Source organism: Equus caballus, chromosome 4, assembly GCF_041296265.1.
Source record: "Equus caballus isolate H_3958 breed thoroughbred chromosome 4, TB-T2T, whole genome shotgun sequence".
Lineage (NCBI taxonomy): Eukaryota > Metazoa > Chordata > Mammalia > Perissodactyla > Equidae > Equus > Equus caballus.
In genome coordinates, this window is record NC_091687.1 from 68,714,104 (window position 1) to 68,729,927 (window position 15,824).

At 41.1% G+C, this 15,824-nt stretch overlaps 1 protein-coding gene and 1 long non-coding RNA gene across 2 annotated transcripts in view; both read left to right on the plus strand.

Moving 5' to 3' along the window:
• NPSR1 (neuropeptide S receptor 1) overlaps positions 1–15,824 on the plus strand; it is a 152,750-nt gene that overhangs the window by 67,850 nt on the left and 69,076 nt on the right. The window lies entirely within an intron of this gene.
• LOC138923962 (uncharacterized) lies at positions 10,090–12,491 on the plus strand. Its single transcript, XR_011438342.1, has 2 exons — positions 10,090–10,503; positions 11,160–12,491. It is a non-coding gene; the product is annotated as an uncharacterized lncRNA (long non-coding RNA).

A 15,824-nucleotide genomic window follows, 5' to 3' on the forward strand; every position in this document is an offset into this window, starting at 1 on the left:
AAAAATAAATAGTTGTAATAAACCTCTGGCTCCCAGGATGGACCAATTCTGAAAATAATTTTCTGGTACCAAGACCTGCCTGGGTCTGTTGCACCTTTCAGCATCAGAGAAAAGAGGGTGATTTTTCTCTGCTTTGGATGAGGGACAGAGGATGAGGGTTAATACCACACAGATGGATCTTGAAGGCCCAGTAGAGGTTTTCCAGGTGGTCAATGGAGGAAGGAATTATAGGCAGAAGAATAGAATGTGCAAAGGGGCAGGGGCGCAAAACAACATGGGGCACAGTAGCGTCTTAATAAAAACAGGTGGCAATCTGAATCCTCAGTTTCCAGAATTCACAACTGGTGCTAAAAGTCTATCATGTAACAGGCCTCAGTTTGAAGTTCATCTCACTGGTAATGGGTAAAAGACAGAGTTTTTGATGGAACTTGCAAAGTAAAGGTCAGCAAGAAGAGTGCCTGCCTCTAATCTCTCCGCGGGGAGTGCTGGGACAGGTCATGAGTGTAGTTCCAGGGGAGGGACCAGCTGCTCAGCTTTCTTATTCGTCAAGGGATTGGGCAGGTTTATCAATGAGGAGAAGGGAGTGGTGGGGGCAGGAAAAGGGCTGCTTGGGCACTAGGCAGTGTGGTTTAGATGTCAGTTGTTTACAGCAGTTGTTTAGGAAAGCCAGCTGCCAGCTTGAGCCCCAAGGGAAGTTGAGTTCAGATGCAGCCCCGTCACCTTCCATGGGAAAAATCCATTGTCCCGACTGGCTCATCATCCAGGCAACCCAACAAGAGTTATCAGGGTTGCCTTTGGACTATTCCATTTATCCATATCAGAATCTCAAGGTCGCTTTTGTACAATTCTGGTGTCGATACCAGAGGTCCATGACACTTTATTAATTCTGCTGAGGCTGGATTTGACTTACCCATGCTTTAAGGGTAGTGTGCAGAACACATCACTAAACCAGCGAGTGGGGCTAGCTGACCATCCAGGGTCACATCTCTACTAGGCTTATTTTTCTGTATTTATCAGCACATACACATGAACACTTTTACGATGAGGCTGTTATTTTGTGAAAAGTAGGCACAGCAAGGGTGCTAAATGCCAATGCTAGTGGTGGCCATAAAGAGCAAGAAACAGATAGTTTTAAACAGAAAAGAGATGTTCTGGATAAATGCCAAAGAAGAGATATGTATCTATTTGTTAAAGCTTGAATGTTAAGTCCACCGTTTAGAAATAAGTAAAAGTGATTCATGAATCTGTTTTAATGACTGCCTGAACCAATTCAAAAATTGCTCATCCACTTAGAGATAAAATAAATGAATGATGAAATGGTGGTTAACTTGGAGCGTTAGCAGGTGTTTGACTTTACAGGAACCCAAGCACAGCGAAAGTACCATTAAGGCTTTGATAGCATATGCTGAAAAATAAAAGTTGGTTGTAAATTTTAGGAAATATTTTTTTCTTTTCAGAATTTAGATAATAGGCCTTTGTGAGGAGGAGGCTTCTTAATCATACCTCTGTACAAATGTGGACTCTATAGAAATGATTAACATCATTCATGGTTCTTGGTCCATGCTACTGTAGACATGTAATACAATATTGTGTGGAGGTTATTTTCACGAAAAATTTACTGTAATTGCTATTTAAATTACCTTAGTTCTGCATTTATAGAGTCATGGAATTCACAATTTTTTTAGTTATAATATACTGCATTATACGGAAAGAAATTATGACATTCAAAAATACGGAGTTTACAACTGTCTTGAGATATTTCCCTTACGAATACCAAAGACTACTTTGGCACTGCTATGGGGCAAACTGGGAAGGAAAAGGCTTGGGGGTGATATTGAGGAGATGGGAGGGTGGAAGCCCCCCGTGAGGTTGTATCTCAAGGCATGCATAGGCATCAGGGTCAGGGAAGGGTCACAATCATAGGAGTGACAGAATCAGATAGGTTTCCCTGGAAATCAGTTCCCCTGAAAGATTCCCCTGGAAGGGCTGTGGAGGACAGATTGGTAAGGAGCCAGATGGGAGGAGAGTTGGCAATCTAGACTATTTTAGTAGTCCTAAAAAGATGATGAGGATCTCAGGTGAGCCTCAAATCCAGTGGTGCTCAACCCTGGCTGGATACTAGAGTCACTTGGGGAGATTTTGAAACGACAGATTCCTAAACACCATTCCAGATCAATTACATTAGAATCTCTGGGGGTGACGCCTGGCATCAGTATCTTTTAAAGTTCCTCAGATGATTGTGATGCAAGATGAGAGTTGAGAACGCTGCACTAAACCCAGCAATGGCAATAGATGTGGGTATATTCAAAAAACATTTAGGAGATGGAACTTGGTGACGACTGACTGATAGAAACGGAGAAACAAGAAGAATCTAACTTCAAGATGTAGGTCTTTGACAGCTTGGAGGATAAAGTGACACTTATTAAGGTGGACAACATGGAGGACCTTCTCAAATTGAACACATTTCAAGCTTTGAATACACCGGAACGTGAAGTCTCTTCAAATCCTAACCTGCCCTCCAAACCTACAACCTTGGAGTGGCAATCAGCAAGGAAAGCCTCTGTTATTAGAAAAATAATTCTTTGCTAATGTTGGGGAAATTATATCCTCTCAAAAGTCACAAGAAAAAATGGCTTGACTATGGATGCCTGTTCTCAAGGGCAATCAATATCGAAACAGCAACATCTCATTTTGAGGATCTTGCTCCTATCTGAGATTAAATTTATCATTTCTTTTCTTTAAGATTGAGGTGGATCATCTGCTTAGAGGACGGTGTTTCTCAGCAAATTGATCTAAATGGCCATGAAGTTCCATAGAAATTATTAGATTTTAGTCTTCTCGAAAACCCATGGCCACTTGCAAGTGTACTCTCAGTAATCTTCTGGTGGCCTTACCTATTCTTCTCTTGCTTGCTCTCTCCTCATTTAATGGTTGTACTTTTCTCTGAGACAGTGTTTCTCTCAGGCAGGATCTCTTCACAAGGGACCCCGGCAGCAGAAGGCTTATATTATCCTTAGAGCTAGTAACCAATAACCATGGCCATGGGATGGACTACTCCGATTGGCCAAGCCTGAGTCATGAATCCACTCTAGGTGGAAGAAAGGGAGTCAACACCACCTAAATCATGTGGATTAGGACCTAGTCGAGGGAAAGATAAATGAGATACTCTCGTCAGGAGAAGAAATATGCACATGGTAAGCAAAAACAACAGGTAATCATTAAAACTTCAGTAAGTCTCCAATTTTCCATTCCCGAGCCTCACTAGGGTGGTGTGAATCCCAGGCATGATCCAGGGATTACTGTGTTCCCTTACCCATCTCCATGCATAGCCACATGCGGAGGCCGAGAAGGCCACGCTTCATGGGGAGGCCCTGGAGGTTTTAGAGAAAAGATCACCCTGGAGACAGAAGCTAAAATGAAGGCCAACTTGTTGCACTGTTCATAGCAGGGCCATCCCTCTTGTTTCCTGTCCCAGAGCCCTGTGCCTCTCCTCTGTTTTGCTGACTTTGATAAATGAATAAACAAATAAATGAATAAAGGAACATATATTTGGGTCCTACAAAAACATTCCCCATAAGCCCCATGCCAGCCTTCCTTCTTTCCTCCAAAAAATAAATTGAGTGATTATTGGAATATAAGAGCTGAAAAAGTGAGAGCTCTCAAATCAGGATTCAGAGAAAACAAAATGGGACTTGTAAAGGTAACACTTAATGAGTTAACTTCCAAAAGCCTGAAACAGAGCTTTAAAAATGTTCATTTCTTTAAAATAGTAGTTAAGGTTTTGATCATTTCCCTTGAGGAAGTCATCTAAAACTGCTGAGAAAGCTTTTTGCAAGAGATTTTCATCACAGGGCTATTTATAACAGCAGAAAATTATCAACAACTTAAATGTCCAACATTGAAAGAACAGTTAAATAACATATTCTATATCTCCTCAAAAGATATAATATGCCATTTAAAATGGTGTTAATAACAAATTTGTAATAGTATAGAAAACATCTCATAAAGTAAATGAAAAGCAACAGGGAAAATTATATATGCATAATGAACTCCAGCTATACAAAAAATTAAAGCTTATGTAGAAAAAAGAATGTAAATGACTGCTGTTTTGGTGATGATAAAACATATGATCCTCCTTCTCTCTCAACTTTCTACTTTTCTCTAGTTTCCATATTTTTGGTAAGCATAGCCAGTGTTCGGTTTTAGTCATTTGATTAGCCTGTCAGCAGAATTTGACACAGCTGATCAGTCTAGAAACTTTCTAGACTTGCCTTCCAGAACACCATACTCTCCAGGTTTTGCTCTCGCCCCACTGGTTCCCCCTTCCCTGTCTCTTTTCCTTGTTCCTTGTTTTCTCCCTGATCTCTTAGTGTTGGGTCCCAGAACTTGGTCCACCCACCTTTACTCTTCTCTAGCCACACCCACTTTCTTAGTGATCTCATACAGCAGCATGACTTTGCATATTATCTACATGCTAATAACTCTCCTGTTTCTATCTCCAGACTAGACCTCACTCCTGAACTCTAGATTTGAATATACAACCCAGTACTAGACATCGCCTCAAAATGATATCTCAAACAATTCACATCCAAAGGTTAATTCTTGATCTTTTTCCCCCAAACCTACTCTACTTGGACCCTTTCCCATCTGTATTAGTCCAGATTTGGTCAAGAAATCAGTATCATTCTAATTATTATAGGAATAAATGGATATAGTAGATAAATTGGTGTTTTCCCAAGTGTGAGCAAAGCTGGAAGAGTAACGATCAAGAAGATTGAAGCCAGAAAGTCAAGGAAAGACCCCCAAAAGCTGGTGGTTCTCAAATGTCCTCTGGGCAACTACAGCAATTCTCAAGGTCTATAGCAAAGCTCCCATGAATTGTCTCAACTGCAGAAGTAAAGCAGGCTCTTCCAGAAGCCTGAGAAGCCACTGTGAACCTCACAGCCACCCACACATCTGCTACTGACAGTAATGGCCACTCCTCACTTTTACTTTTCAAATCTCTCATTGGAAAACTCTAGGGCCGTCCTGTGGCCGAGTGGTTAAGTTCGCGCGCTCCGCTTCCACAGCCCAGGGTTTCTCTGGTTTGGACCCTGGGCACGGACATGGCATCGCTCGTCAGGCCACATTGAGGCGGCGTCCCACATGCCACAACTAGGAGGACCCACAACTAAAAATACACAACTATGTTCTGGGGGGATTTGGGGAGAAAAAAAAAGAAGATTGGCAACAGCTGTTAGCTCAGGTGCCAATCTTTAAAAAAAAAAAGAAAGAAAGAAAGAAAAACTCTAACCTGGAACCATATAGAGAAGGAAAATGTAGAAAATGCAGTTCCTAGATTCTCCTCTGCCATGTGGACGAGTCCCCTAGAAGTAGATGGAAGTATGTAAGGTAGGTAACGGACAATCCAGCACAGCATTCCAATTGACAGCAATGCCATTCTTCTGTTTCTCAGGACAAAATCCTTGGAGTTTGACTCTTCTTTCTCACTCTACTTCCAATGTGCCAGGAAATCCAGCTGTTCCAACCTTCAAATATATCCAATACTGACTACTTCTACTGATATTACCTTGGTCCCAGCCATGTCTGTCTGAATTCTTGCAGTGGCCTCTTAACTGATATCCCTGCTTCTACCCTTGCCATCCCCACCCCTAGACACTTATCGCAGCAGCCAAAGGGATTCTTCTGAAACATGTCAGATAATGTCATGCTCCTGCTCAAAACCCTCCAGTGGCTCCCCATTTCATTCAGTGAAAATTCTATAATGTCCTATGAGACTTTACATGATCTCCCCTCCCGCCATGCCCCTCTGATCTCACCATCTACTATCTCCCTTTTTGCACGTTATCCATTCCACAATAGAGCTATGTAATAAACTAACCTGAAACTCAGTTGCCTAAAATGACAATCATTTATCTTTGTCATGATTTGCAGGTCAGCTGAAGGTAGGCTGGTCTAATCTGGGCTTGGCTCCAGCCTTTAGGTTGTGATTCCCGTGTGCTCCGTATGTCTCGCATTTCACTTGCAGGGGGAAAACTGGGGCTATATCCTTCACATGGTAAGAGAAGAGGCACAAGAGAACAATTTGACCAAAAAGTATGCTTTGTCTTTAAAGAACCTTGTTTTTCAAATATCTCCTTTCTTTAGAACCTTCAAATCCTCTCTCTATACAGGTGTGTTCCCATCAACCCAGAAAAGGTGGAAGCATTCACCTTCTGAAGAAACAAAATGTTACCTTTATCACGAGTCCCCCTCAAGCTTCCAAGTCTCTGTCTTCCCATCTAAACTTCTCAAAAGAATCCAACCCTCTCTGTCTTCAATGCCCTCGCTGCCCATCGTGGTTCTGGTTTTGCTCTCATGTGAGTTATGAACGATCTTTTTCTAGTTGCATAATGCAGTCCTTATCTGCCGGACTGTTGTGCCACGCCTGTCACTGATCATCACTCCCTCCTCTGTGAAACTCTCTTGAACTTGGTTTCTGTAACTAGACCCTTGTTATTCCCCCTCATTCTTCTCTGACTTCTGTCTTCATCTCCTTTTTTCCACTTGCCTCTAAATTGTCAGCGTTTTCAGGTGGCCCTTAGAGCCTCTCATCTTCTCCCTCTACTCTCCCTGGGTGATTCTCTATGTTTTGCCTATATCCTACATCATAATGAAATTGTCCTCTGCATCTCTGCTCCTCTGCCTAGCTTATCCTCTATCACCTACCTCCCTTCTCCTTCTCTCCCTAAACTCCAGTGTAACCCATCTAATATATAATTGGAACGTACCATTTTCTACTCAGAAATCTCCAAAGCTCTGGACTGCTTGTAAGCCTCTCTCTATGCTGTTTCCCCTGCCTGGAATTTCCTGTCCTGATCCTTCCTAAACAAACCCTACTCATTCTTTGTGCTACAAGCCAGTGTCATCTTCTCCAAGAAACTTCTCTCTTTGGTTAACCTCATACTAGATAATAAAAGTGTCTGTTTGTGTGTTTGTTTTACACACAAAGCTGAATTCCTTGACTGTGGGTACGGTGTTGTACTCCTTCATTTTTTGTCCTTTTCCCCCGCTTCTTACCCAGATTAAATGCTTAGTCATTTTTAATTAATCTTTCTTACATACTCAATTCCCTCTGCTCTGCCTCTTTTCATCATGTTGCTTGGCAAAACCACAACCCTGGTAAAATCTCATTTTCCATCTCTTTGCACTTAGGTAAAACAGGCTGATAAAATGACAGCACACTATGCTGCTGACTACCCTTACTTTAATAACTTGGACTCAAATAAGTCATTAATTCCGCCCAGCAACCATATGCCTATTCCCCTACGGTTAGTTGAATTCTCTAAATAAATACATCATATATTTACCAAAGACTGTAGATGTTTTTAAATGTTTGCACTTTTTCGTATGACCTTGTGATGAGAACGCAGTATTTCATACTACATCTCTCACTTTCCTAAACTATTTCTTACCTTCTCTCTCCTCCAACTTCCAACATCTTCTCTTTCATTCTCCTTCCCTCCAGATGACTTTGCTTCTATTCCACTACGAAAACCAAAGTAGCAGAAGGGAACTTCCTCATTGTCCTGCAATCCTATACCTTTCTGCCAACATCAACATCCATATTCCCTGCCTTCCCATCTGGTGACAGGGGTAAATTCTCCGTGCTCCCAAGGCCAACCAATTTTCTCATGCTTTAGATATCAGTACCTGTTACCTACTCTGGTTCATTGCTCCAGGAATTTCCTCCCACGCCAATTAAGTTTTCCCCTTTCTGCTAGATACTAACTATCAACATTTAGCATGCTGTTGTTTCTCAACGACTTGAAAAACAAAAAATCAAAAAAGAGTTTATTCATCCAACTTATCCCTCCAGCTACCACTCTATTTCTTTACCACCCTTTAGAGGAATACTTCCTGAAGGAGTTGTCTATATTCGTTGCAACCAATTCCTCTCCACCCATTCCCATTCAAATCAATCAGTCAGGCTTTTGTCCTACCATATCAGTAAAGCTGCTTTGGTTTAAATGTCCTCTATTACCTTCATACTCTAAACCTACGAGCCAATTATCAAGCTTCAATTTATTTGAACTTACAGCAGTATTTTACATAACTGATCATTCTCTTTTCCTGAAAACACTTTTCTACTTGGCTTCAAGGCACCAAAATCTCCTGGTTCTGCGTCTATTCTGCAGACTGCTCCTCTTCAGTCTCTTTTATTTGTTCTTTCTCTTATTTCTGATCTCATATCAATAGAACGTTTTCAATTCTGAGATCAATGATTTGATCTGCACTTGATGGCATTATCCTGTCTCATGACTTTCAAAACATTTATATGCTGATGATCCCCAAAGTTGTATCTCCATCCTGGAGTTCTCTCTTGAACTCAAATTTCCTAAGTCCAACACATGCGATGTTTGTTTTCTACACCCCCCCACCAGAGTGTAAGCTCCATCAGAGAAAGATTTTTATCTGTTTTATTCACTATGCCTTGAACAGTGCCTGGCACATAGTGGGCATTTAATAACTATTTGTTGAATGAGTGAATTGGTAATGCCATACCAGCTCTCTTTTGCTTACTGTTTGCATGGAGTATCTTTTTCATTCTGTTTGTGCCTTTGAGTCTAAAGTGAATCTCTTTTAAACAGCGTATAGTTGGATAATGATTTTTATCCTTTCTGCCAATCTCTGCCTTTTAGTTGGAGAGTTTAGACCATTGACATTTAAAGTAATTACTGACAAGAACAGACTTACTTCTGCCATTGTGCTATTTGTTTTCAGCTTATAGATTTTTGTTCCTGAATTCCTTTATTACTGCCACCTTTTGTGAATGATTGTTTTCTTGTAGTGTTTAGTTCTTCTCATTTTTTCTGTATTTTTTTAGTTAAGATTTTTTTTCTTAGTGTTACCCTGGGGATTAAAATTAACATCTTAACTTTATAACTGTTATAATCTGTATAATCGTTTGAATTAATACCAACTTAGTTTCACCAGGATACAAAAACCCTCCTCCTTTACAGCTCTACCCCCTTTTCTGTTGTAATTGTCACAAATTACATCTTTATACATTGTGTGTCCATTAACATATATTTATAATTATTGCTTTATGCATTTGTCTTTTAAGTCATATAGAACAAAAAAGAAAAGTTACAAACCAAAAATGCAATAGCACTGGCTTTTATGTTTACCTATGTAGCTAACTTTACTGTTGTTCTTTAATTTTTCCCAATGGATTCTAGTTGCTCTCTAGCGGCCTTTCATTTCAGCTTGAAGGATTCCCTTTAGTATTTCTTCTAGGGCATGTCTACTTGTCAGGTACTCCATTTTTCATCTAGGAATATCTTAATTTCTCTTTTATTTTTAAAAGACAATTTTGCTGGATAGAGAATTTTTGATTGAAAGTTTTTTCTTTCAGTACTTCAAATGTGTCATCCCACTGCCTTCTGGCCTCCACGGTTTCTGAAGAGAAACCTACTGTTAATCTCATGGAGAATCCCTTGTGGCAAGTCACTTCTCTTTTACTGCTTTCAAGGTTCTCCCTGTCTTTGGCTTTCAACAGTTTAGCTGTAAAGTGTCTTTAGTGTAGATCTCTATGTTTATCCTGCTTGGAGTTCATTGGACTTTCTACATCTATAGAGTCATGTCTTCAAATTTGGGAAGGTTTTGGCTATTATTTCTTCAAATATTCTTTCTATCCCTTTCTCTTTCTGTCTCCTCTCCCAATGAGACTCCCTGAAGTGAAAGCTTAGGATCTTCTAAGGACTTTCCTGAGAATTCGTCCAGCCCTGAGTACATACATGAACTTCTTGATTCACCTGTATACATAGGTACTTTTAAAAGCCCTTATTCCACCACATATCTTCTTTCCCAACCTCATCCTTATCAAGACTTTTTGATCTGTCTCTTGCTTGTCCCTACCATTTTCCCTTGCTCCGTGCTACTGTGTTCAACACCTTTGCCTTTAAATGGTTTCAGCAAGTGCCACATGGGAGACTCTTCGGTGCTGGGAATGTGCTGAGTCAGATGAAATAAAGGCACGCTTTGTACCAGTCCTTGAGGTGGCTGCCAGACAGGTCAAAACAAACCACCACAGCTCTTTGAAAATAAGGGTTGTATTGTTCGCTGTGGCACAAGCAACCTGCATCAGGGGTGCAGTGTTTTCACGACCACTACTGATCTGGAGAGTAGGGGGTGGCAAGCAGGCAATTTAAAAGGCCATAGCACTCTTACCACAATGCAGCAACTTCTTTCTGTGTTATCTTTCCCCTAGTTGTCGTAAGTATTTTACTATATTCCAGACTTCTGTCAAAGTCGATCCTGGCAGTTTTTGCTGGCTTATTAGTTGCTGGAGGCTGGAACCCTGGAGTACCCTCCTCTGACATTTTTGGTAACATCACCTCACCTTTTTCTTAAGGTAGACTCTTGGATAATTTATTTTCACACTTTCTTCTTTTCTAATATAAACATTTAGAAAGCATAAGTATTTCTCAAAGACACTTTAATTACGTCTCGCAAGTTCAGGTAAGTATTATTTTCATTAGCATCTCATTATGATTAATTAATCTATAATTTCTGCTATGATTTCTTTTTTGACAGATTGTTATGTGTGTTTTTTAATTTTCAAAAGTACCAGGCTTGTCTAGTTATATCTTTCTCATTGTTTTCTAGCTTAATTTCTTGTATGTTTTAGATATTTTAAAATTGGCTAAAACTTGACAGAAGGCCTAAAACATAATAATTTTACAACATGCCATGTGCCTTTGAAAATATGAGTTCTCTAGATTTAAGAAGTATTAGTTATATATTTACATCAGGTCAAGGTTGCTCACTGTGTCATTCAAATCTCCTCTATCCTTAGTGAATTTTTTATCTACTTGATCTATAAATAACTAAAAGAGATTGCTAAACTCTGCAGTCATGGTGGTGGATTTGTCTATTTCTCCCTGTAGTTCTATCAATTTTTTACTTAATTTATTCTAACAGGTTTAAAATTGCTGCAGTTTCCTGGTGAATTAGACTTTTAATCAATGTTCAGTAACTTTCTTTACCTCTAGCAGTGCTTTTAGCTTTAAAGAGGTTTTATCTTATATTGATGTAGCTATAGCATCTTTCTTTTAGTTAATATTTGCCTGATATGTCCTTTTTTTATTCTAACATTTTCTGTTTTTATGTTTTAGGTGCTTCCTTTTTTTCTTTCTTAGAGCCAGTATTTGTGTGTCTAGCCCCGCATCCAGTTTGACCACCTGCTACAAGGAGGGCAGTAGACCTCAGGATAAGAGGAACAGGGAGAGCAGAGGACTTGGAAAGAAGCCCTGATCCTGGCACCTGACAGGGGTCCAACAAATGTTTGTTGAACTGTCAAAGCGAATTAGATGGCCAGGTCTTCTTCCTAGCGTTGGCCTTGAACTCAGATAAAGTCTCCCCATGACATCTTTGTGTTGGAACTCTAGGTGTCACATTAAGAAGCCCTGATCCCCAAGACCTTCTGTTCATGATGAACACTCCATTTGGTTTGTGATTCAAAACAGCCATTATCTCCGTGAAGCTATTTCCTCATCCTAAAGCTGTGGCATTGTCTGAAACTAGTATGGGATATTTAAAACCAGGACTTTGTCAGGTTTCCTGTATCTGAGGACTGGCATCCTTCATTGATTATAGGAAATTCCTAGCCACTATGTCTTTGAGTAATGCCTCTTTTCCATGCTTTTTATCTTCTCCTTCGGGAACTCCAGTGAGATTTTTGTTGGACTTTCTCATTCGATTCTCTTTGTCTCTTAACTTCTCTTTGATCTCCTTCTTTGTCTCTCTCTATTGCCTTCAATGTAATTTCTTCAAACCCATCTCCAAGCTTCTTAATTCTCTTTTCTTCTGGCTCCAGTCTACTGTTTAACTTGTTTATTGAGATACTAATTTTAATTCTCACATAATTTTCCTTCATTTCTAAAAGCTCTATTTTGTTCTTGTTTTAATGTATCTGGTCAATTAGAGAGGAATTTTCTAATTCTATCAAACTTATAATGCCCTGCTTTATTTCTTTCAATATATTTTTAGATGTTATATAATATTGTTTAGCTGATAATTCCAATACATAAAATCTTTGCATATCTGATTCCTGTGTATACATAGATGTTTATGTTTGCACAGAGGAGTTTTCCAAAGGCCATAGTACACTCATGAGAGAATGGAAGTAAAAAAGGCAAATAAAATCTTAGTATTATTATGAAAGTAATTTTGACCTGGTAGAACGAAGGTCTCAGGGACTCTTAGGGGTCCTCAGACCCCACTTTGAGAATCACTTCCCTAAAGCATCCATTGATTTAATGAATTATTTATCTCCTATGCATCCAGAATTACCCTTGGAAATTGCCCTTGGGACCTTTGGGAAAGTGCCAACCTTGGGAATATTGAGAAAATTAAAACACCAATTATTTTCCATAGGGCTTAATTTTCTCTGAAACTCTGGTTGAGAAAGACTGCAAGCAATAAAAACAGCATGTCTAATGTAACGATATAAGGTTTTTGCTTCTTAAACAATGTGTTTTTCTCCCTCCCCTCTTTAGAATTTCTGTCACTACATAATCTGCTATTTGGAAGACTGTATCATGAGGTTTTTACCGCCACAATGAAGGTTTATTGAAAGAACATGAAAACAAAATAGTCTACTTCTTAGCTTTTCAGTTCAAGTGCTTTGGAAGAAAAGATGAAAAACCAGGGCCCAGTCCCCTGGCTAAGTGGTTCAAGTTCCACGGGTTCTGCTTTGGCAGCCCAGGTTCGCAGGTTCAGATCCCAGGCACGGACCTACTCCACTCACTAACCACACTGTGGAGATGTCCCACATACTGAAAAAAAAATACGGAAGTATTGGCACAAATGTTAGCTCAGGGCTAATCTTCCTCAAGCATACAAAAGAAAAAGAAAAAGAAAAAGAAAGAGAGAGAGAGAGAGATGAAAAGCCAGGCTACCTGGATTCAGGAACGGCCAAGGGTGAGGAAAGCGCGCGCAGGAGACAGCTCAGCTGTCAGGGCTTTGCTGAGAAGGAGATCTTGAGCCTGAGCTGCTCCAGGGCAAACGTTGAGGGGGATATGGGAGGGAAGATACAAGTTAGAGAAATTCAAGAGCGGGGGATCTGTGACCCAGTTTCTCAAGAGATAGTCCACAGAGTGGAAGGCACTGGGTTCCCCCTCCACCCAGTACTGAAAGTGAGATGAAATGTCTACATGGATGTCTAGGCAGAGAACTGAAACAGCCACATACAGTCTGTGCACCCTGCGTCCTGGTGCAGGAGCAGAGAATGTATTCTGAGCAACCAAGAACAAGAGCTGGTGGCCTTAATGGGGACCTGCAATTAGAACAAGGGCGGCACCACTTTGATCCGCTGACAACCAAAGGCAAGACAGGGTGCAGGACATCTCAGTAGATGCCAATGAGGATAAGAGATGACACCAAGGACCAGAAACCCCACACACGCATGCACACATACACACACAAGTACATGCACGTGCACATGCACCCACATAGACAACTTGATACTATGTAAACTTTCTAGAACTTTAAGAGGAATACAGAGACACGGGAAGAGCAAACACTTAATTGACTGCAATTAAGCTTTTGACATCCAGCAGAGTAGGAGTTCATACTAGCAATTAATTTCTGTTTAGAAGATGAAGAATGTTATTTTTCTTCTACAACTACAAACAAAAATGTAATGAATGCTCACATTCTAGGGTCCCTCAGCTGCCGTGACAGGTGGGAGGAGGTGAAGAGGGGATGGAGGGAAGGGATCTGGGCACGGCCGCCTCGCTGCTTTCTTACTATGGGGACCCCATCACAAATGAGGCTCGTCGTGGCTCTAGGCATGTTTACTGCCTGGTTCTGCTCAGCAAGGCTCTCAGCCAGAGAACATAATTGATGTGCACCCAGCCGGGGCTCTTGCCAGCTCATGGAGCAAGGGCCTCTAATTCAGAGAAAAAGGAATTGGGCCTCTGTCAGTCATGTACCTTTTATACTTTCATATGAGCATCAGTCAGACCCTGATTTCAGTCTGACAAACAGGGAAAAATAAAACTGTCAGAATCCGGCATGCTCTTTACTGGTACTTTTAGCTTGGTAATGGAAGGGAATGTTATTGCTCTAGGTATTTGCATAATCTCTATTGATCAAGGCTCCTTGATGCCACTATTCTTCATGCTAAGTGCTGGCAGCAAGGGAGGACTGTTTAGGTCTCGCATCGCAGCCTCTTCATACTCAGACGGGGTCACGGTTCTGACACTGCTCAAGAATGGGGCGAGAAGTCCCCATTGTGATGGAACAAGAGGCAGCCTCAGGCTGGGGCAACAGGGTGAGATGGGGAATGAGGCAGTTGGGTTTTATTCACAGCTTTGCCACAGCTTTGCTGTGTGACCTTGGGCAAGCTGCCAGCCCATTCTGTTTCTCTCTGCATTCCACACTGCCTGGAACCCCTCCATTAGAGAGTCCCTTCTGGGCCAAGGTTTAATGCCCCCATTAAAATGAAAATGCTGTTGAGAGAATAAGTGGCTTTAGCCATCAGCCCTGGAGAATTAGTCTGTCAATTGTTTGCAACAGAGAGCTCTTTGGTTTTGGTGGCTGAAGTGGGGCGAGAACACATAGGAGGAAGTCAACTGGAGTATTGGGAATCTCCTGCTGGGGAGGGGGTGGGTGACACAAGGAAGGATCCCAGTGAGTCACTATAGAATCCTAGACACAGGTCTGGGAGACACGGCTTGGGTTATTGCATCCATCTCCCCACAATGCCTGAATCCCTGACAAACAGTCTGAGGATCTTCCCATAATCTCCTCCAGTAAAGGAGATAATCAACTCCCCCTAGCGCGAGCAACTTGGAAGCTCCAAGACATTACTGAGAAAAGGCCCTGAGGCCAGCCACATACTAGTCTGATGGCCAATGCTTCTCCCAGATGACAGCCCTTAAGGGAATGTATGACAAGCACACATTAGAGAGTGACCTTGAATTTTCTCTTCTTCCAGATAAATAACGTCTTATACCTTCTCTGCAAAGTGTGCAACCCCAACAAAGCTGAGCCGCCTTCTGGCCAGTCTCAGCCTGAAGTTGTACTCGAAAGAAACATCCAACTTCAGTCTAAAGGAACTCTCTCAGAAGCAATGGCATTTATCAGTGGTAATAAATTGCGCGAAACACAGCAAAATGTCTTAAAATTCCTCTCTATTCATCCTTTTATCTCTCTCAAGGTCTCCATCAGCTGCTCAGAATCTCTTCATTCTCTGTCCCCTAGGCTCTCTCTTCCCAAAATTTCTTCCTAAACCTTCCAAGGAAAGAGAGAAGGGGGTAGAAAGTGAACTGAGGAGAAAAAAGGAAGGAAAGCTTGCATTATTGAGAGCCTGTTATGTTCCAAACTCTTTTGACATTTAATCTTGGCAAAGTATACTTATCTCAATTTTGTAAGGTCATAACTAAGACCCAAGATGTCTAAGAAAGTTGCACAAGGTCACAGAGCAATTAAGTGCCAAACAATGGCTTCAGATAGTGCCCATGTCACAGGCAAGACCCAATTACACTCAAAATAATTCATATCCTCCTGAGAGCCTGAGAGCCAAGCCTCGCAGACCAGGGGTGGGGCACTGAATAGGCCAGAAAGTCCAGAGGAGACTGGCTGCTAATCACAGATGGGCCGTGATTATGACAACTACTCCAATTAAAGTCCAATTTCACCTCCTTAGAAGGTTTCTTTTATATTCCGAGTCTGATGGGAAGTTCACATCTTAAAAATGGAGATCAGTTGAATATTTAAAATTCAGCACTCCCTTAAGGCTTGAAGAAGACTCTTCCTGTGTTTGTCCTTAATCT